This window comes from Cuculus canorus, chromosome 1 (assembly GCF_017976375.1).
Source record: "Cuculus canorus isolate bCucCan1 chromosome 1, bCucCan1.pri, whole genome shotgun sequence".
Lineage (NCBI taxonomy): Eukaryota > Metazoa > Chordata > Aves > Cuculiformes > Cuculidae > Cuculus > Cuculus canorus.
In genome coordinates, this window is record NC_071401.1 from 204,652,484 (window position 1) to 204,676,277 (window position 23,794).

General features: G+C 41.3%; 1 long non-coding RNA gene across 1 annotated transcript in view; it reads right to left on the reverse strand.

Annotated features, from left to right (window-relative positions):
• Window positions 1–1,930: 1,930 nt before the first annotated feature.
• Window positions 1,931–23,794, reverse strand: part of LOC128854253 (uncharacterized) — a 73,083-nt gene continuing 51,219 nt past the window's right edge. Inside the window, exons 3-4 of the long non-coding RNA XR_008453243.1 lie at window positions 3,240–3,289; window positions 1,931–2,919 (exon numbers count right to left, since the gene is read on the reverse strand). This is a non-coding gene — a long non-coding RNA (uncharacterized LOC128854253). The remainder of the gene's footprint in view (window positions 2,920–3,239; window positions 3,290–23,794) is intronic.

The window sequence follows — 23,794 nt, forward strand, 5'->3', positions numbered from 1 at the left end:
AGCTTCTCATCATCTCATCCATTTATTAGAACAAACCCCATCTTCAAACAACCAACCAACAATTCATAGAATCACAGAATAGTTTTGTTGGAAAAGACCTTTGAGATCATCAAGTACAACTGTATCTGTCCACTACTAAACCATATCCCTGAGCATCTCATCTACCCGTCTTTTCAATATTTCCATGGGTGAGGACTCTGTCACCTCCCTGGGCAGCCTCTTGCTGGTGCCTGAGAACCGTTTTGGTGAAGAAATTTTTCCCGATGTCTAATCTGAACCTCTCCTGGCACAACTTCAGGGCATTTCCTCTTGTTCTATTGCTTGTCGCTTGGGAGAGGAGACCAACACCCACCTCGCTACAACCTCCTTTCAGGTAGGAATTCAAATAGACTACGGCAGCAAAGATTTCTAGCAACACTAAAAACATCTGTGCGCGCACACACACACACAAAATGATCCCAAATATTACCATTTCTTCTGTAAGACATTAACTGGAATGAATGTGCTGACATGGTACAATGGACTTAGGAGAGATCTACAGAGTAGAAATAACCGTTGAGTCCACCTTTGAAGTGCAGCCGTTACTCTCTATCATCACTAGCAGGATCTGCATGTGTAACAGAAGTTATTTTCTATCATTTTGAGGTAGACAATGAGAACCCTAAGGTCTAAGCCTTGCAGTAAAAGTGTCTCATTAAAACGCAAAGTTTAAATGCCAATATCTGTCTGGCAGGTGAGTTCAGTAAGAATATAAGGTTCTCTTTTCCATAAGAGCAAATTTAATATACAAATTTGATACAAATCTTGGGGGAACTGAAGCCTTATTTCCTATCCTGAGGTATTTAAAGAGAATCGAAGATCTCAGATCCCAAAGCCTGAGTATTTTAAGTAAACATCCATGGAGGAACTAGCCCCAGAACTTACTGCTTCCCTCGGTGCAGAAAAGCCCAAAGGACGATATCTGATGTCCATCTATGAAAACTGATATCAAAGAAAGAAAACAACAGTATTTCAGGAAGCTATACATTTTAAATCAAGGGTATTTGTCTCTCCCAGTATAACCTGCTGGTTTTACCTGGAGCTCCAGTTGTGGAGAGTTTTGACAAAAACACGTCTCCTCGCTCTTTGCACATATGATGTTCCATGTGAACTACCTTACAGATTGCTTTAGAAAGCTAATACCCAGAACTCCTTACGGGCTCTTGGCAGAATTCCCTTCCTACTTGCTCCCAGTAAGTAATACCCAATTTTAACAGCCTTTCCAGCTGTCAGAAAACCATACAGTTTCTATAACGCATTGCCATCCTCCAGAGATCGACAGACCACTCCAGAGATAGACAGGGATCACATCTTAATCACCCCTGCATGCCTGACAATTTATGAAATTATACGGACTGCACCATTCATTTTGGATTGTTCTCGCATGTGGTCCTGCAGTTTCTGGAAGGTACTCAGATGACAAATGCAAAGGAATACAAGCTGGCACTGCAACAGCCACGGACTGAGGTGGCGCATTGTTGCTACAGTTCACATACGTTATGAGAATCCAGCAAGGAGGAATGGCACTTGCTGTACAGAAGAAAGGTGTTAACAACCACCCTGGATGCATCTTACCTTATTGTACCACCATTTATGCCAAAAATCCTACTGTGCACGCTATCCTCTAGTCTCATGTACAAACAGACAGAGAAATCAAGAAAGTCTTTGCTAGTTTCATTCCTTTTTTGATATGAATTTTAAGTGGAGTTGCATCACAGCATAGCACAGCTTTTATTCCTCACCAGGCAGAGCATTCCTCAACAGAATCGAGCATGCCACTAATAGAAAACTTACTGTAAATTCTGTAAATTACCACAAGAGCAATCAGGAATGCAAGGAACACTGGACAATAGCAGTTTGCCAGGACAAACACTGGCCATTTCACCGATTATCACTTCCAGCACTGACTACATGTATTGCAGGAAAAAACTGACCTGGTTAAGGGCTTTTCCATTTCTAACTACGATGTCTCAGGGAATGTGCTAAGGAGACAATCATTCTACTCAACCATTTCAAGAATTTTACAGCCAAGAATATTTATTACCATAAAACAGGTCTTGGAAACAAGAATATCTGAGGAGACTCAATAGCTATTAAATGAGTGTGGAAAACATGACACTGAGGGAATTGCATATGCCTGACACATGTTCTATCCCCCCCTTCTTTTTTAAATAGAAACTATCTATAAAAAGCAAGTCTGCAGAATTACTTAAAACTTTTCAGACTAAAAAGAGGCACAGGTATAAATTAAACTGACATTCATATAAGTAATAAAAAATTATAAATAAAGCCAAAAAGGCTGACAAACGAATCATAAATCATTTTAAAACCTATGTGTTAAAAACATACTCATCCCTTAGTAAGAAAGCTGAGACACCCTTTGCAGACTTACAGATATTTTAAAGTTGAGTCAACAATACACAGAATACCTCACGCAGTCTTTTAATGACTCCACTTGCTAGCCAGTGTGAAACCAAATTCAGAATAATCTTAGGTTTTGTTATTACAACTGCAATGTGGATGTTGTTATCTCGTAGGACTGTCTGTTCAAGACAGTAAAAAAGCATTTATCTTTAAAATTCGCCACTGTCTACTACAAGTGAATCAGAAAGATGACCTGTAAGGCTTACTATCCAAAATATCACTGAAAAAAACTCCTGCACTAAACCACAAACACATACAGCACTCTCAAATAAATGGTTCTTATATATTTGAAAATGCTCAGCCAAAAATACAGCAGCCTTACATTAAGTTAAAGCTTTCCTTACACCGACTGATATTACAGAAAATACCAACAAGCTCTGGAGCCCCCAAACCCCTTCCACTCCTTCTTGCATTCCTGTAGGTTGGTCTCATTCTTCAAGTTAGATCAGGAACAATCTAAGAATAGATAAAATCTTTCCTTACAAAACTTTCCTCTCCATATCCTTGCACCATCACTGCTACAACAACTGTAATAAAGCAATTACATCATACAATCTTGAACTATTTTACCCCTCCACATAGTGATCAGAAGTGATACACCCAGTGCAACTCACCCTGAACCACACGGCTTGAAACCAGGTAACTCTGAACAGCTCTACAAACCGCTATGCTCACGAACAAAGAAAAGGAAAACTAATTGCCTGCTTAATTAAATGGATGTTTCGCAGAACAATTGTCTTATAGAAGAGGAAAATGAGCATTCTTCTCTGACTTACTTTTTCGACTGTCCTGGTTCACTCGTATAACTCAATCATCATTTCTTCTTCTGCAATACAATAAAGAAAAGACAAATTCTGTTAAAAAAAGTATTTGCTTGAACTGAAGCTTCTCATTACATTGTTAATAAATGCTTAAAGCTTACTGTTTGCTTTTAGTCAGCACTGGAAAACATTTCATTTCTGCTGCTCTGACTGCCAGAGTATTTCTGTTACATGAAACTGCTCTATCAAGATGAATTGTGGAGACAGCCTGAAGATTTGAGCATAACATTGAAGAACTAGAAATAAATTCCAAATCCTATTGCTAAGTTTACCGAAGAGATTCCTCTCAGTCATAGACAAAGCAAAGAAACGCAAAGAAGGGTTTAATTGTTCAAAGATAGCTATGCAAGGCCTTGGTAGACTCTGTGACTGTTCCTGTTGGACTCCAGCTCCTACTCCAGAAAGGTGATGAATTTCATAGAATCATAGACTGGTCTGAGTTGGAAGAGACCTTAAAGATCATCCAGTTCCAACCTCCCTGCCACGGGCAGGGACACCTTCCACTGGATCAGGCTACCCAAGGGCCCATCCAACCTGGCCTTGAACACCTCCAGAGATGGGGCATCCAGGACTTCCCTGGGAAACCTGTTCCATTGCCTGACCACCCTCGTGGCAAAGAAATTCCTCCTTATGTCTAGTCTAAATCTGCCCCCTTCCAATTTAAAGCCATTCTCCCTCATCCTATCACTACACATCCTTGTAAAAAGTCCCTCCCCAGCTCTCCTGTAGCCCCTTCAGGTACTGGGAGGCCATCATAAGGTCTCCCCAGAGCCTTCTCCAGGATGAACAACTCCAACTCTCTCAGTCTCTCTTCACAGCAGAGGTGCTCTTGGGTCCTATCTGCTCGTCCTGTGCTCCTGGCAGCCCAAGACACTGCGAAGGGCACTGAATATGAACGGGCCGACCACTACATACAGCTCTATGCTTTGGATTCACATCTACAGAAACAGACAAAACATACCCATTCCTTACCCAGAATTCCTTAGTGTTTGTCAAGAATTTTGAAGATTACAACAACACAAAAAAAAAAAAAGGCAACCAAAACAACTCAAAAATCTACTAAGTAGAGTTAGAAGAGTGTTGTCCTTAAAAAGATTTCTCTAATGCTACATTCTCTACTTAGCCACATAATTAGTAAACCTTTAGCAGAAGCAGTAAAAAATTACTCATTCCCTCACTATGCCAACAAGCAACCTGGAAGAACTCCTTGATGCTCCATGAAGAACTCGTGTGCTCCAGATAATAGAATAACTAAATAACAGAGGCCGTACTGGAAAATGAGGTACAGAGACATCCCATCACTCGATGTTAGCGCTGTCCTTGTTCTGCTGAAAGCAGTAATTTGAAAGGAAAGAAAAATAAGAAAAATGAGAGATAGAAAGAGGAGGGCACCAGTTAGAAAGAATCCTGACTCTGGCTACAGTTTGCAGCCAGGAGAGGATAACAAAGCAAGAAGAAAATGCCAACACGGATTTGCCAAACTGCTTAACTTCCCTTCCCAGTAAGTTACAGGGTTGTGAGATATGGAGAAGGGACTGTAATCATCACGATCACCTAAGAGTCTTAGTTTACACACCACATGACACGCTTTCCTCCTAAATCAATGGAGGAAGAATGGTCTTCATGCTGTCAAATTAGATAGAAAAACATATCCAAAGAATTAAACTATTAATGGTTCACAACAGTGACAATACATAGATCTCAGTGTGTGGCATCCAACTTCTAGCATCAGAAAAACCCAAGGCGTTCAGAAGGAAACAGAATATCTCATTAGTTCACCAGACAACTATGCATGAGAAGGGTTTTCTGAATCTTAATCAACCTAAGTTCTAAAATCTCAATGCAAAATACATGCAGATATCATTAGGGGGTATGAAATAATCCAACTCCTTTGAAAGGGACACCATTAAACTTCAAGCTATTTAATTTAGCAAAATAATAATACAGTTTTACGAAGTGTGTTTTTCGCTAATGACCTGGCCACTGTTTTTGTTATTCTTGCCTCTAAAACGCACAGCCAATATTTGTGGTTTTAAAAAAATGACATTTCTTTTTTCACAATGCTGTTGTGAAGGAAAAAAACAACCCAGGAAAAATTAAACTCTGAGTACAATCAAATATACAAAGGAAAACCACACAAGTACAGATTTCATGATACTCCTCCAGATTTTAAGTAGATCAACATATTTCGGAGATGGGTGTGATTTTATCCTGGCTCTGCCCCTTTAAAATTGGCAACTACATTCAATTCAGTGGCTGCTTCTTCCAAATTCCAAACTCCAGTTGAAAATAGATCTCACATTGGAGTCCTACAGCTGAATATACTCTAGAAGAAAATTATTTCCTTTAATTAATTCCAAATTCATTTGCATGACAGTGTATCATTAGTATATACGAAAATATATGTATAATATCAAGGGAGGAGAAATTCTGTGCAAACAGTTAAAGATACTCACATCCCAGCAGCAAGATGAGCTTGAAATTTAAAGCGTAAACCTGTTGTTTTGTTTCTTTAAAATAAAACTAAGCCCTTCCAGTCAAGAGATAAAAATTTGTCCAGATACCAACTGATCTTAAAAAAAACCAACACAAATGTTACTTCTTGCATACCAGATATCTCCTAAGAGGAGTTGTAGGACCACATCGTGTATACAAAAAATTACCTGATATAACACAACTTTGGAAACTATTTAAGCGTACAGAGAGGTTTTCCTACGTTAACGATTAATAACAAATAAAGGAAGAGGAAAGGAAACACATATTCACTTTCTAATTCCATCATCAACCTTGTTGTCCTGGAAACAACTCTCCTACAAGAGAAGTACTCAACTACTAAAACATCTTCTGCTACTACTCCCACTCTCCTCTGCAGCGCTCTCACTGTTTGATAAATGGCCACTAACCATCTTTCCCATAAAATAGCAAAAAAATTTGATATCTTGCTCTGAAAATAAAACATATCATTCCATTTAAGTATGTAGCACAGAGGAATATCAAGCTTGCATGAAGCCTTTGGAAAGGATTATAATTCTGTTCTTGTTATTTATGTTAGTATGACCAGCTAACTGAACCTTTAATTTTAGGAATATACAGCGCTGCTAGAAGGTAACTGCATTTGATAGCACCGCATTTTTCCAAGGGAGCAGAGTGAGAAATCTCTGAGCATGGTCCATAAACACACAAAAACTCACAGCACACCCTGTCAGAACGGCTCAGCATTTACTCATCGGAGGAAAAAGACCCTTCTAATCTGTTCCTTCCCCCTCTTCTCTGCTCTTGTAAGACCTCGCCTGGAATACTGTGAGCAGTTCTGGAATCCCCAACATAAGGAGGACATGGAACCGCTGGAACAGGTCCAGAGGAGGCCATGAAAATGATCAGAGGGCTGGAGCACCTCTGCTATGAGGACAGGCTGAGAGCTGGGGTTGTTCAGCCTGGAGAAGGGAAGGCTCTGGGGAGACCTTAAAGCAACCTTTCAGTAACTGAAGGGGGTACAGGAAAGCTGGGGAGGGACTTTCTACAAGGGCATGGAATGATAGGATGAGGGGGAATGGCTTGAAATTGCAAGGAGGAAGATTTAGATTAGACATTAGGAAGAAATTCTTCATGATGAGGGTAGTGACACCCTGGCACAGGTTTCCCGGGGAAGCTGTGCCTGCCCCATCCCCAGAGGTGTTCAAGGCCAGGCTGGATGAGCCTTTGAGCAGCCTGGTCCAGTGGAAGGTGTCCCTGCCCATGGTGGGGGGTGGGGGCGGGTGTTGGAACTGTATGATTTTAAGGTTGTTTCCAACCCAAACCATTCTATGATTCTATATACTGATTTGAGCCCTGTAAAAAGGTTTTCTGTACTGCTTTCTCCCTCTCTTGACACATGGTCTATTCTCTGATCTACCAAGAGATTCCTCGTTCCTTGTAACTCAAACAGAAAACGCAATCGAGGATGCAGCTCTACCCTCAGTGTAACTAACCTTCCCGAATACTTCACCAACAGCAGGAAATGTTTACCGCTTCAAACGCTGTCATGGAAGTCAGCTTGAGTGTCCTGCTCACCCCATTTTACTAGAAGTGGAAAGGAGAATGACATCCCCTGCCTGCAGGAGCCACCTGCCAGTTGCAAAGCTTATCCCCACGTGCAGGACTGAATCCCCGAGTGTGACTGACACAGCCACAACAACATGCATGCCTCTTACTGTTGAACACGACTGTATTCTTTTTCTCAGCTCCAAGGACTCCATATTGATTGATTCCAAGGACAACCAACAGGACAAACACTTCTTCTGAAAAACAAATATATGCCAGCAAACCCACTGGGTGAACCCAGCCTGCCTTGCTCAGGTGTTTCAATATTCCAGGTGAGAGTCCTTTCTTGCAGTTGTATCCCTCTGTGGGAGTGCAAAAAAGGTCATAAACCACACCACAAAATGAACCAAGAATCCTGATTTCTGGCTTTATGGTTAGTATATGCGCTCGGAAGGGAACAGACCTGTCAAATTCTGCTTCTGGCAATGTGTTACTACACTGCAGGCCACAAACACAGAAAGAGCGGATCTTTCAATTGCCTCTCATTCCCAACAGCAAGCCCTGCACACCAGCCTGGAGAAATCCATTTGGGATCAGAATCTTAGCAACTCCTGGCTTTATCCACTGCACTAACCAGGTTAGGGACTGTTGTTTGGTCACCAATCAGCCACAGCAGCATGGCTGGCATCTATACACCATTAGGGAAGCCTTCCTGGCTCAGAACATGGTAGCCACATCCCAGCTGTCCATCAGAAACAATCCCTGCACCATGCTAATCTCCAGATGATGCTCAAGCACTGTCTGCAAGAACACTGCTCAGCACAGGCTAAAACCATGCCAGGGACTGTTCAACAAGATGAGTTACGGTGTCCCAGAACCCATGCCATCCATCCCCTTCCCTTCTTAGTACAGAATAGTTTCTTTTGAAACAGTTCTCTTTGTCTTCATGAGAAAAGAAAACTTACTTTTCACTTTTACACAAACCAGAAGCTGGCTGTAGAAGTGAGGCCAGTCCAGGACACAGCAGGTTTGTTTCAGATCAAGAATTTCCACCCCACGTTAGCCTGAATGTTGATCTTTTTGCTATACAGCCGATCTTTGTGCCAGATGCAGCACTAGGACGGTACCTTAATTGGTTCAATCTACTGCAACCAACATTAATACATGTCCCGGAACACTTGCAAATTCTTACTTTTTAAAATATCCACGTTTTCTGATTGCTCAGTCACTCCACCCATCCATAGTGTTCTTAGTTAAAATGCCAGAGTCCATACTGCTTTCAGAAAGGAGTATCACAATGCGCTCCTTTTTCAGAGCTGTTAATTACCAAAATTATTACCAGCAAGTCCAAAGAATGCTCAGTGGCTTATTCAGTGTGGCTTGCCTTATATCACCACTGTTTGGTAAGAAGGAGGCCTGCATCTTCCTCTGACTTCTCCTTAACTTCCAATATATTTACATAGTCTTTTCATATCGCCTATTAATGCTGGTTATCCACCTTTTCATACCTTAGATTTTGTATTAAACCTATCTGATATGCTTTTATATTTTTTTCAACTACGTGTCCTTGTTTCCACTTATTTAACAGACGAATATGATGCACAGCTCTCTGTGCGCTGTGTTTTTAGGGCAACGAAGGTGGTGAAGGGTCTGGAGGACAAGTCTTACAAGGAGCGGCTGACGTTGTTTAGTCTGGAGAAAAAGAGGCTGAGAGCAGACCTACTTGCTATCTACAACTACCTGAAAGGAGGTCGTAGTGAGGCAGGTGTTGGTCTCTCCTCCCAGGTAACAAGTGATAGGACAAGAGGAAATGGCCTCAGGTTGCACCAGGGGAGGTTTACATTGGATATTAAGAAAAGATACTGAAAGAGTGGTGAAGCATTGGAAGAAGCTTGTCAGGGAGGTGGTGGACTCACCATCCCTGGAGAACTTCAAAATGCCTGTAGATGTGGCACTATGGCACATGGTTTAGTGGACACGGTGGTGTTGGGCTGATGGGTGAACTAGATAACCTCAGAGGTCTCTTCCAACCTTAATGAATCTATGATTTTTATTCTAGATTCTTTTTTAAGCCTCAGGTCTGCCTTTATCCTTTCACTCCTTTCCGTATCTGCTCAGGAAATCATAAGCTGAGTGAATAAAATTATCTGAAAAACTGATTAATTAGGATCTGGAGTTGCTACCAATAAGCTACTGCTACTAACAGAGCTAAAATCTCAGCCTCACACAGCCTTGAACTGCCTCTGCAAAATGCCACGGAACATTTACCAGCAGAAGCTATCACACAAGAAGGATTATAATTTCTCCTCTCCTCTGCTCAAGATCCAGTTCCCCAGGCAGCGTTTACTGCACAGGCTCAGCACTCGTTACAAGTATGTGTCATCGAGTAGGCAGTCAACATCTACAAAAGCCTGTCTTAACGCGTCAAAAATTCGGAGGTTTTGAGCATCCTATCCCTCATACCACATACAACAAAATTCAACAGTGGAGACAGAGAGGAGGAAGATATTTGAAAACTTGGTACATCCATGTAAATTTAAGAGTATGAAAACTGTGGTGCCATACAGTAGCAGCAGTGTTGTATGTGTTACAAATGCTGAATTCTGTCAAACTATTTAAATAAATGTATTTTTCCCCCCTCTCTCTCAGCACTAGAAATTCCCTGTGTATAATACAAATCTTTTGCACTTCCTAGGAAGTTGTACCAACCAGGTGTACCAACCATCTCAAGAGTTTTTAGAGCTTCCTTCTGCTCTGGTACAGAATCTCTCAGGCTGGAAAAACGTTTGTTCTCCACATTTCTTCTTATCCCATGCAAAAATTCCAAACTATAGCAAAGTTTTTGCTTTCTTCTGCCACTGAATACCAGTTACTGCACAAGTAACACAGAAAAAGGCTGAAGTCATGATTTTAAAACAACTTCTTTTTTTTTCATCTACAGTTTTTAGTTTTCTTTGGAGTCGAGTATGTTATGGGTGGGAAATTAAGGCACAAAGAGATGCAACCACTACCACAAAGCAAGGCAACCACATAATAAAACACCTAAAGGTTGCAGAACAGTGTGAAAACATAATAATGCTGTTCTACCCTCCATAAAAAAATAAAGAAAAACCCACAAACAAAACCATCACACAACCAAAAAACCTCTCCTGGTGATTATTTTTATTCTCAGCCAATAACACTACAAAATACCTAATAAAGCTGACGTGAAGAACTTCTAAAACATTTAGTAATTACTCGAGGCTATTTTTCATTTTACTGATTCGCTGTAGTGTCCGTTACCACAAGAAATTATACCAGTTTTTCCGAAGAGATATTTCCAGTGAAGTCAGTGGGGATCCACCAAGGCCAGGATCATCATATAAATAGAAATCAGAAAATAGTATTTCCATAAGAAACCACTCAGGTTTATTGGATTAACAGGCACTTACAAGTGACTCACACTGGCACAGCCTCCAGTAATCCCATCTATTTCGTGATAAAAACAAATTCAAAGGAAATCTTAAATTTAGAAAATCACCTCTGCGGATTCTCACATGGTTGGTTTTATTATATGAAATCACATTAGCTGTTCTCTCCAAATGAGAGGACAAATAAATTGAAAGCTGAATTTTCATAACTTTTTTTTTTTTATACCATGAGAACAGTATGTTCTTAACTGTAGTAGCTGCCACGCTGAGCACAATTACAGCAGGATAAGAGAGCCCTGTGTCGAAGTGCTGTGCGGAACACAGCAGTTTTCCTGTCTCAAGATCCCGCACACATGTGTTGAGCCAAAAGGAGTGGGAAGAAGAAAAGCCTTTAAGCCATCGCACTACATTTTACTTAGGAAAACTAAGGTAGATTGTTAGCTCTATGATGGCAATGATCATGATTTCTTCTGCCTGTAGAGTGGTTTTCACTTCCCATTTGGCATTTCTTGGTGAAATATGACTCGTCCTAGGGGATGTTACTAAATCTTAGCGTTCACTGAGGCGTTCTGGCACAGACAACCCAAGTATCAATGCTTTACTGAAATGCTGAAGGATGCATGCACAGCTCTTGCATCTCCTGTAAAACAGGGCAACAAGCAGGAGGCTGCGACTGGTATGAGACTTATTTCTATAAATACTCCTTCACAGCAATTAAAGAATCTGTTCTGACACAATACCTCTCAATATTGCCATAAAGAACAAGTCCTTTTAAAAAAAACCAACATTATTAAATATTCCGTATGAAAATAAAGTTGCAAATACAAGCAAAAACAACACGGACCAGAGTGTGGTGTCATGCATTAGGGACCTGGAATTGGACTGTTACCTTAAACTCAAACCACTGTAAAGCCTGTGATCAAACATTATCAGTCTGTAAGGATATTTGAGAGTCATCTATCTTCTGCCATCCTTAAAGCAAAGACAGAGTTGTGAATCACCAAATATACAGACAAAAACTCATTCGTTAGAACCAGCTGCCCGGTGGGGAGGCCAACGGAAGCTTTCCAAAGACAGCCTTCAAGGCTGAGGTGATCGCTATTTAGAGAACTGCTGCAGAGCTCTCGCCTGTTAATCAGATCAAAGACCACAGTACATTAAAAGCACATCCTAAGCAAGTGACTCGCTCTTTTTTTATGCAAGCTTTCCTTTATGCACACCCAACTCTTAACAGATTTCCACTTACAGCTACTCTAGAATCCTAAAAAGCAGCACGTTACAGCCTTGGGGTAACTAAATTAGAGTGATCTATGTTGAAGCTAAAAGTGAAAACCAGGCATATTGCTTTCATCACTGTAAAGATATTCCCTCAGAAAGCCCCTGCACAGCACAGGACTTAAAAAAGCTTACCACATCCTGCATCTCCTGTGAATCCAGTCATGACCACCTAAGGCCTTGCCCAAGGACACTCAGAAAGGTCAAAAACGTTGATTATATGGAACAGTTTTGATGTACTGCAACCTTCTCCTATGGAAGATCAAACAGAAAAGGATATGGATCTTAGTGTGAAGGAGTGCGTAACACATGACAACTGAAAAGCCGAAGTGCAAGGCGGCAAAGCACGATTTGGTTAGTGTGAAAGACAAGGTTAAGAAATCCCATTTTCTGTTGCAATGCATTGGGTTTTGAAAGCGCGACCTCCCTGCCCTTGTGCCTTTTTCAGATTTGCTTTTTGAGAAATCCTAAACTCTAGATTACAGTAAAACGCTATAAAATTTTCAAATCGCTAGATTTTGTGCTAACCCTAATTTGTAATCATTCTGGCCTTGCAACCGTGGTGTGAAATTTACTGAGCTAGACAGCTGGGAAGGGGTGGGTGTGAAGAGTGGGGGGTGGTGTTGGGTTTTTTTTATTATTATTGCACTTCTGGTGTTCAGCCCTTCCACTCTACAAAATGCATATTCGGAAGTCTGGAGGGATGTAGAAGATGCTTTTAATTACAGATCGTAGAATCATAGAATGGTTTAGGTTGGAAGGGATCTTGAAGTCCATCCAGTTCCAACCCCCTTGCCATGGGCAGGGACATCTCCCACTGGACCAGGCTGCTCAAGGTCCCATCCAACCTGGCCTTGAACATCTACCAGGAAGGGACATCCATGACTTCTCTGGGCCTGTGCCTCACCTGTTCCAGTGCCTCACCATCATCACCATGAGGAATTTCTTCCTAATATCTAATCTCAATCTTTTCCCTTCCAATTTATAGCCATTTCCCCTCATCCTATCACTTGTAAAAAGTCCTTGCCCAGCTTTCCTGTAGGTCCCCTTCAGGTACTGGATGGTTGCTATAAGGTCTCCCTGGAGCCTTCTCCTCTCCAGGCTGAAGAAGTTCATCTCTCTCAGCCTGACCTCATATCAGAGGTGCTCCAGCCCTCTGATCACCTTCATAGCCCTCTCCTGGACCCATTCTAACAGTTCCAACAGATATTCGGTCAGATTCTAAAAGCATTTGCACCTTCATTTGCAATCAACGAATTCTCATCCCTTTCAATTTACCTTGGTGGCCAAAATATCCGCATTTCTACCCTGTAGCCCTGGACAAGACAAAAAGCTGGGTTGCTCAGTTTCATCAGTGTACAGCCCTCCACAGTAATTTTTATCTCTTTAGAACCCTTTAAGAGATACCTACTGAGAAATGTTTTATAATGAAACCTACAAAGAAAATTCCCTGAGCTCACACTGCTATTACAAAATTAAACCGTAAGTGAAGTTCTAGGAAAGTGTCACCAGTTTTTCACCTAAGTATGGCAAGTTTTGACTGAAGCCTCAACCCTACTTACCCATGCCTAGATTTCATACTTCATTTCCTACCCCAAATCAGTCATAATAGCAAGATGGTTTTCTCTGTAATTTTCACATCTAAGTCAAACCTAACACTAAGCAGAATTCTGGATGGTGGAACTTGGCTGTGGACTAAAAAAAGAAAAACAACATCGATATACTCTATGAAATTTAGTCTGCTTTTACTACTTAAATGGATATCGGGCGCAGTCCTTCATCACACAAACACATGTAGCCCTATTTTATTGGTTCATGTGCTCTTAATACATGTTGGATCGTCATCACGTGGTGCGCAAATGTACTTAACCTACCTACAATCAATCCGTAACACAGGTACACGACAAAGTCAAATTCACTATCAATTCCTTATGCCACTATTTGTAATTTTTTGTTATTTTTTCCCCCTAATCTTCTATTCTTATCAATACTTTAAAGGCCACTACCCCCTACACGTATCAAGAACTGTGAAAACCAACACTACGTTGTTTTATGGATAATCCCCCAAGATAACATGTTCAAAGGCATACCACGTCACTGTATTTCAGCCTCCTTAATATTTCCTTTAAACAGACACCAGTTGTCTGAGTGCGAAAATATTATCTTGTGCGTATCCCATTGAAAAGTTTAATCTGTTGAACACCTGATGATTCACTCACCCACATGTTAAAAGTCCACACGAAAATGACTCATTCCATCCGTAAGAACAATCACCTGGGATATTAAAGTCCTCTCATCTTTTCCAGAGGTGGTAACTGCTCTCTTACGCAAAGCAAGCAGGTGGCAGGCTTTCCTATTAGGGCTTGGGTGACACAGAGGAACAACAGATACGGGACTGGGCCCTGCTAGTTTTATAAACCACCTAGATAACCGTAAAAATACTTGATAGTAAGTTTGTAGATAACCAAATTATTGGCAGAGGAAATAACACTCCACACTGACCTGGTGGTTGAAGACAACTGATTCTAATCCTAGGAAATCAAAGTCACCCATGTCCGAAGAAGGAACACAGGCTACTCCTCCGTGACTCTGACACTTTCTATCCAGAAAGAGCTCTGAAGCAATGGTACTGAATCATCCCAGTAGGGACTGTCAGTGCAGGGCAAAGGCACATCAAGAACTCATCCGATGACATCATCTTTCACAGTTTATGAAACAAATCAAGCTAAATTCTAAGCTGGAACTTCATGTCCCATTCCAATATCCACATTGCAAAGATGCTGAAGGACTGGCAAGCACTCAAAAGCAGAATTCAGAGAAGAGTCGGTTGGGATGGGATACAGACTTCAGGACGCTAGGTCAGAGGTCTCCTTTATTAAAGAGGAGATGAGCACATGACCTTATTTTTAGACGTACTTTGCAAATATGACAAATGACAAACAACACTGTGATCCTTGCAGAGAAAGGCACAGCAAGACACTGCAGCTGGAAGCCAAACAAGCTCAAATTTTACTTTTCAGCAATAGGATTGTTAAATATTTACCACTTCTTGATGTATTAAGACTGGGGAGTAGTGGCACTCTAAGAGCCACCTCTGAGGAAAAATTCTCATCTTCTTACATGCAAAGTTCCATCAGATTACAGGCCTGTTAGTGACAAAATTGAAGATTTATTAAAAGCTAGCTATGAAATGCTAAAACTAGTACTGAAGTTAGTTCCCAAGTTTCCTTTTATTGTTACTGCTGTGTAATTCTTACTCGTGTTTGTTGCCTAAAGGTGAACAGAGCTGCGGATGTCTCTTCCCTTGAAGAGTTCAAGGCCAGGTTGGATGGGACCTTGAGCAGCCTGGTCCAGTGGGAGATGTCCCTGCCCATGGCAGGGGGGCTGGAACTCGATGGGCTTTAAGGTCCAACCCATAACGTTCTATGATTCTACAACAGAAGCATTTTAAAGATGCCTTTTCCACTCAGTAAACTTATCTGCAAAAACACAAGCATGGAAAATAACCTGGCCTACTGTTTTTCTTTCACCTCATTACTACAAAAGAGTAACATGGAAGCAAAAAAAACCACAGGACCTTAATTTAGGGGGAAAAGAGATGGTAACTTAAATTGTGTATTATCAGAGTACGATGAGAATTTATGTAAAAAGAAGACGTTAGTTTAGCCAAAAAAGCAATTAACAGAAGTGAATAAAGACATGTTTGTTGCTTTCATGACACAGCTCCCTCGTTCCAGCCCTCCTATCATCCAAACACATTTTATTCCAATCCCTTCTGACCAGAACCTGAATTTTTACTGAAGTTGAGACAGTACTTGGAGGAATTTAAGCGGACAGTACATACAGTTCAGCAATTTCATAAAAGAGACAACTTCTGGAAGCACACACTCTGCCTCTGTGGCTTATGCCAGCGTGCAGAAAGCCCATCAGTAACGCCCTGCATAGAGCACACAGAGAGGAACGAGGAACAAAAAGAACAAACAGATCAACACCGCAAATTCATCCTGATAAGTGGACAACACTAGAGGAAATACTGTAGGGAAGGATGATTGTTTCTTGACACAAAAAAAGAAGATGAAGGAAATGGATTCTGAACTTTGAAGCCAAAAAACAAGAAAATCAAAATGAAAGGCAAGCACTGGTTTATATCCAACCCTTGATCTGTACTGAAAATATTAACAGGATGTCCAACAGTGTTTACTGAAAACTCAGAAGTTGTTCTTCAGGAACTAAAGCAAAAGTCATGTCTTGTATGTAGGTATTCAATTTTAAATATTTACTAGTTTTTATTTTATGCTAGATCCTAAATTTTCAGGTGAAGGGCTGGAGAACAAGGCTTATGAGGAATGGCTGAGGGAACTGGGGTTGCTTAGCCTGGAGAAAGAGGAGGCTGAGCGGAGACCTTATCCCTGCCTACAACTACCTGGAAGGAGGTTGTAGAGAGGTGGGTGTTGGTCTCTTCTCCCAAGTGACAGGTGATAGGAAGACAGGGAATGGCCTCAAGTTGTGACAGAGGAGGTTCAGATTAGACGTCAGGAAAAACTTCTTCACCGAAAGGGTTCTCAGGAACTGAAGAGGCTGCCCAGGGAGGTGGTTGCGTCACCATCCCTGGAGTCATTTAAAAGACGGGTGGATGAAGTGCTCAGTGATATGATTTAGGAGTGGACAGGTACAGTCGGGACTTGACGATCTCAAAGGTCTTTTCCAACAAAATGATTCTATGATTCAAACTCTTTTCTATGAAAAGAGATTCTGCCTTCTGCAATCCTAGGACAGCCCAGGAGTGCAGGGCATCCCTCTGTTTTACTCACTCTCTCACTCTACCGCCTTTGCTACAGGGATATTAAATCACATCCCTCCAAAACTGTCACTCTTCCCTACAGTATACAGCAAGGGAATCACACAGCACTGGACAAGGGACTATATGCTGCCCATTTTAGTTGCTTCTAATTTTGCAATTCAAAAAATAAGATCAAATTAACCAGAATAAGGCAAAACTGACTCATTTTTAATTATGAGTCATCCCGAATCTGTGGATTCCCGTGTCACACTATCTGTACGCTGAAGAAGATATCAGAATATGGCAATTTCTAATCAACTTAAGAAACACGAAATTCACCAAGCAGGCAACAGTAACTTGTCAACATGTTCGTTCCATACTAAAAGAAATTAATAAAGCCCTTTCTAGTGAAAATAGTAAGAGTTTTGAACAAACAGAGTGGGTAAGATAAGCCACACTGTTTCACATGAGATAAACGCTGGGAAAGTCCCTTCCTCGCTTGTCCCTGTAGAACCACAGGCCTTGAAGTGGGAGAAAACAAAAATCCTCCTCACAGCAGTGAGAGATTAAGGCAAACTCCTTCACACAAGCCTGCGCTGCGGGCTGCGGGCTGCGTGTACAAAGCAGACAAACCACATCCTAAATGCGTACCAGTGCTGCTCCTGATGCCAGGAGGTAAACCCCTCACCTTCTCCTTACCCACACTTCCATTTCATTCAGTTTTAATATTCTGCAAAACCAAATACATTGGTTTTACGTAATAACTGCCAGTATGTCATTTACTCCATGGGACTGGAGTTTTAACTCCTTACGGATGCAAACCTAGCAAAATAAATGCATTCCAAGAGCCTGGAATATTACTACTTCTGGGGAAATTATCAGAGAAGTATTTAGCACAGTGTTTCTGAATCTTGTGATTTTATGAGAAGACTCAAACTGCTCAGCATTTTTCCTAAAATTCTTGTTCCCAGAATTACCAGGTTATGTAAGAATCTCAGATGCCAATAATGAAACATTTTCTGGTCGCCAAGGTAGCACAGAAATGCCCAAAATTTGTTTGACATTCTTCTCCCTTCTGAAAAACCCCAAAAGACACATAAGAAGAATGCAACATGTTATTTATAAAGCCTCATTAATCATCAATTATTGAAACTAGTGGCATAATTGTGCCTGAATACTTGGTCAGGAATGTTGTCGACAGTTTCCATGCATTCTTGTCAGGTCTTCTCTACTGAGAGAAAAAAAAAAAACCCGCTGTTTCCCATCACAGTTTTCCAGCCTTTTCAAGAACACAAGTTCCTGATGTCATTACTAAAATAAATATCTACGGTTTTAATGCAATACCAGAATTAAACACTGACGTTTCCTTCTGAGATCATTGCATCAGCCACAATCAGATCAGCACACAGAACCGTATCAGCAGGAGCGTTTCCCATGAAGGACAGCAACATGCAGCTCTGTGGAAATTATTGCTTTAAGTTCATGACATCCCTGGCCCTAAACAACTTTGAGGAGAAAAGTAGCTGGAAGACTTTTAACATTTTTCCTAGCAAATATCTTTGTAAAACATAAAAAGGGGATATTTTAACTATCTGTTCACAATTTAAGAACACGTTTAGATGGTCCACAGATTTTGTTAAACTCACCGAGGAGATTTTAAAAGATTAATACCTGCATTAAAAAGTTTAAATCCTATGCAACACTTCAATATTTGTGTCACAGTGTTACTGTAAGCAAAGAGCAGAAGTAAAGACCACTGTGAATCTGTGGCAACAATTCTGAACACTACAAAACAAGTCAGATATCTAATTCAGCATCCAAACTTCTTGAACTGCGTACAGAATTTACTATAGGTGCAACACTGAGTACCAGGTCACCGCTGTTATTAGGGAAAAAATATTGGCGAAGGCCCCATTTCTGGCACTAAGGGCAAGTGCCACTGCATAATCTGCATCCACACAGCTAAGCTGTCTCTGCCTGCAGCACGGCATTAACCCCATCCCCACCAGGAGGAGATCCAGCCTTCTGTTCTCACATGCTGTGTTGCGTTGGCCAAGCAGAGTCAATGAGCACGCTAAGGATTAACAGTGTTGGATGACCACAGGGCACTTTGAACCCATTTAACCCTGCTTACTTTACTAGTACAGGATACTAGTCAGTCACCAACAATCTAGAACCTAACAAAAAGGATAACTGACCAAAGGAAGGCCAGTTCTGCCATGAAGTCCAAGATGATACCCACAGTACACACTTGCAGCCTTTATACCTCACCAAAGCATTTCCTGCTTCATTGTCTACTCACCAAATACTTTCCCAAGCACTGGAACTGCAGAAGTTTCATTTCCTCTCATTCTCAGCCACTTCATCCCTATTTCAGACGCAAAATGTTTTGCACAGACATGTGGTACAACTAAACTTAGGTCTTTTGTAGAGTTAAAAAGGGCTTCACAATGGATCCTTCTGCAGAATTAGAGCCTCAAATTGCAGTTCTGTTCATTTACGTTATAATACAGTTTGTGTGCTGGTATTACAGCAGTATATGGCAGTGTGTATTTCTTTAAGTTGGAAGAGAAGTAGCTAAAAAACTACTTTTTTTTCATCCTAAAAAACTGCACATGTGCCAAAGCAAGCTTTTTTTCCAAGCAAGCTACATAAGTCCTTAGGATGCTCTTGCTCTTCTACCAATACAAATACCTCTCCACAGTGAGCCCAAAGTTTCCTTTGCACAATTACCTTTAGACTGCTTTTCAGGGCAGAACATCAAGAAATCACAACTACGAAGGAAGCCTAAGTTCTCTGTTTAGAACCACAATGATAAAAAGAAGAGCAGATCTTACTGATTGCTGGTTGAAATCAGTGCAACAATTGAAGAGACTGGATAAATCTCATCTCACTTTAGCTTTCTGAAAATCAGACTGTACAGATGAGACTAATGTCAATCCAGTTGGATTAGATGGACGTCACCTTTCAAACTGCAAGCTAGGCGAGATGAAACCCTCAACTCCAGGGGAACCAGAGCTCTGAAGATCTGGAGAGACGTTATTTGCATTACAAATCCAAGAAGGAGTTACTGTTAACAAGACACACGTTGTATCACTGCCAACACCTCAGCAGAATACGAAATCCTGCATCAAGTGTCTAAAATAGAAAATACTAGAAGCATCATTCCTGAAATAACCTTAGGACCCTACCAAAGGTGAAAACAGACAATCTGAAGGAAACAAAACTCTCTGAATAAACACAAATGTGATTATTCACCGGTTGCTGAGTAGTCCTGTCTCATATTTAAGACAGTGTCAAGTAAATCTCTTTTTTTCCTTTTCAGGCCTTGGTAAGAACAACAAATCCTCGCCAATGATTTCAAGTTTTCTGCCTGAACAGGGACTACGGGGGCATTTCTTTGAGAATCATGAGAAGTGCTCAACAACTGAACTACAGGTTACTAGAACCCAAAGAAACCGAAACAGTCCCCCGCTAACTGCATATAAACTCTCATTTCACCACACTGAACCCAAGTACTCCGTACAGCCCTCATATGTGGAACAGACAACTCCTCGAGCGAGCATTCTCCCAAACCACAACATTTTTTGTGTTAATTTTTCTTAATCCTTGGCAGGTATTAACTAAAACCATCCCTCATCTCTGTCCTGATTCCATTCCGGAGCGTTTGTGTTCAGTCTGTGTTTGTTTGATGGGAACAAATTCCCAGCATGCTCTCAGGGTCCTCCAGAAAATATTCTCTTTCCCAAAATTAACATGAAGATGAGAGACCGGTGAACGTCACTGTTGAAGCAAACACCCACTTTCAGCCCCAGCCTTGGCATCATTTGGTGGGCAGAGGAGCAATTCAAATCTGCAAGAAACTGAGATCAGCTACCATTCAGCTGGAATAAAACCCAGCACTACATTATATAATCTACGTAGTTCTTAGACCAGTCTGCATTTTCAAAGAGCCCAAAACTGAGGAAGCTCCAGGCAGTACAAAAGGGAACAGAAAAAGTTCATTAACTTCAGTCCGAAGGCAGCTTACAAGTCTGCATTTGCACACTTACGCAGTATTGTCCATTCACCCACACAACCCTGAGCCTGAACATGCATTCTCATAATGTTGAAGGTAAAGCACCACAAAATTTCCAGCGAGTCAGATCAGTCATTTGAATGAAGAATGACTAACAACTAATATGCTAAGAGATACACTAAAAAGGGGTTTCTTGGGGTTTTTATGAATAACTCCGGACTGACAAACTCATCTTAAAAAATCACAACCATCTCAACTGATACCCTGCCACTGACCGTACAGAAGAATAAGAAAGTGGTAATACACAACTTAAATATGACCTTTAAGAATAGATTCACCTCGCCCAGTTTCTTCTTTTTAAAGGGTTGGGGTTTTCCTCATTCATTTAAGCTCTTTCTACAACCATTGTGGAGACAGGCAGCCTGATCTAGTGGGATGTCCCTGCCCATGGCAGGGGCGTTGGAACTAGGTGATCTTTACGGTCCCTTCCAAACCTAACTATTCTATGACTCTATGATTCCATGAAAAAGCAACTGGGCATGCTGATCCCATCCTGTCACAGCTATCTTACACCAGTGGAAGAATTGCTCTCTGGCAATCCTTGTCTCTTCACAACTTTAAAGAAAATGTTTGGTTTGCAGGGGGTTATGATTAAGGACCACAAAAATTCTGGTTTCCACATAGCACTGGCTGGTCATCAACGGCTCTGACAGCTGTGGGCAGCGCTGCCATCTCAAACCCCAGCCACAGAATTCAAACTTAGGAGAAGTATCAGTATGACTACTTTCTCTAGACCTTTCAGAGACACTGTCGTGTCAACACTGACATGGAATATATACTGCTAGAAGTGTAAGAAACATCTGTTTATATCCTTCTATTGCAGACTTCTCACTTATTTATTCACGGGCAAAAGTACCAACCACTCAAGTGGCCGTTCCTCCCAATCATCACCTTTATGTTATCTCTATGTTTAATTTTAAATTCCACTCTCATTTTATCCCACAAAACTACATCTTCATCTCACCCCAAAAGGCACTGCAAGCCTTCTTGCTTTTCACCCTGCCAGTGATCCAATCATTCTTTCTTAACCACCACAATGAACTCTCTGCAAGTGAAAATACTCACCAGCTCAGAAGACTCTAAGGGCAGGGAGGGATTCAAGTCACCCAGTTTAAAGTGTCTACAATAGCTCCATAAGCATTCTGGCTGTCTAACTGTTCCCCAACTACAGCCACTGGAGAGCTATGGACTCAGAGGAATGCAAACAGACACTCCTCTGATCACACGGAGATGCTTACAGGAGGGAGAACCAAACTGCTCTTTCAACTTCACTGTCTGGGGGAGCACCCATCGTTAAACACCAGTCTGGTGTCATTTTGGATTGTGTAGAATATTCCAGTAGGATGAGAGCCACAACCCTATATAGAGAAATTCTCCAATAGGAAACACACATCGATTGTTTGACTTTCAGTATCCCAAAGTGCATCATTGTTCATGAAACTCAGTCTTCAACAAAAGTAGAGTAAGAAAAAAAAATACACAAAACTAAGTTTAGCAGGATAGAGAGCCTTCCCTATTCCAGCTGACGTGGAAGATGCAACGTGCTCTGGGATGTATCAACTGCTGCATTGCTAGTCGATTGAGGGAGATGATTCTCCCACTCTGCTCTGCACTAGTGTGGCTCCACCTTGCAACTGTGTGCAGTTTTGGGCACCACAGGATAAAAAGGATCTCAAGCTCCTGGAAAGTGTCCAGAGGAGGCCACAAAGTTGGTGAAGGGTCTCGAGGGGAAGTCATATGAGGAACGGTTGAAGTCGCTTGGTCTGTTCAGCCTGGAGGAGATCGAGAGGAGACCTCTTTGTGGTCTCCAGCTTCCTCACAAGGGAAAGAGAAGGAGCAGGCACTGATCTCTTGTCTGTGGTGACCAATGATAGGACCCGAGGAAATGGCAGGAAGATGTGCCAAGGAAGGTTTAGGTTGGATATTAAGAAAAGGTTCTTCACCCACAGGGTGGTGGAGCACTGGAACAGGCTCCCCAGGGAAGCAGTCACAGTGCCAAGCCCGCCAGTATTCAAGAAGCATTTGGCCAACGCCCTCAGACACACGGTGTGAATGCTGGGGTTGTCCTATGCAGGGACAGGAGTTGGACTCAATGATCCTTATGGGTCCCTTCCAACTCAGGACATTCTATGATTCTATGACTTAATCACGGCACCATGAAGGTAGTTGACAGTTATCAGTGACAAACACCATCTATTGAGATTAAGGTGGCTGAACTGTATGATTTCGGAGAGACAGATGAGTTCTCAGTATTGTCAATGCAATGCAAACACCGCATTTTTAAGACACCATTAATTATCACTTCTTCAACAACTCTGAAAACGCACAACAGAAGCAAGATTTGACCCAGTCCTTAACTGTGTAGAGGATCTTCACTGCTGAAGAGTGACTGTATTACCGACTGCAATGAACTCAAGCTCAGTATTTAAAGAATTTGTTTTCTCTCTTTTCAGTTATGCAACTGGAAAAAACCTCCTTGAGCAGGAGAGTTGGGCCAGATGACCTTTGCCAGGTCCCTTCTAATTTCAAGCATTCTGTGATTAAGAAAAAAAGGAAGCTTCTTTGGAGGAAACTAAAAAGAACAGGCAAGAATGTGAATGCCGTTAGGGGCTGACAGCTTGCTAAAGACCCCATATTGCATAGAGAAGAACAGAGTAAGTGTAACTTCAAAACTATAAAGCAAACATGTAAAAGCTTGCCCTTCAAAAAGTGAAATCATATTAGAATGTCAAGAAACAAATAACAAACTAAGTGCAAATTTATCGTATTTCAAGCTAAAAAACTATTGAGAACTGATGTGCTAGAGAGAATTTAATCAGACATATCAGAGGATAAAGCTTATCAGAAAGTCTGCTGGGCCAACAGGTCATAAAAATGAAAGAGGTATGCTCAGTGAGACAATGCCATAGGAAGGGGGAAATCCTCAAAATTACTGCTTTTCCACATA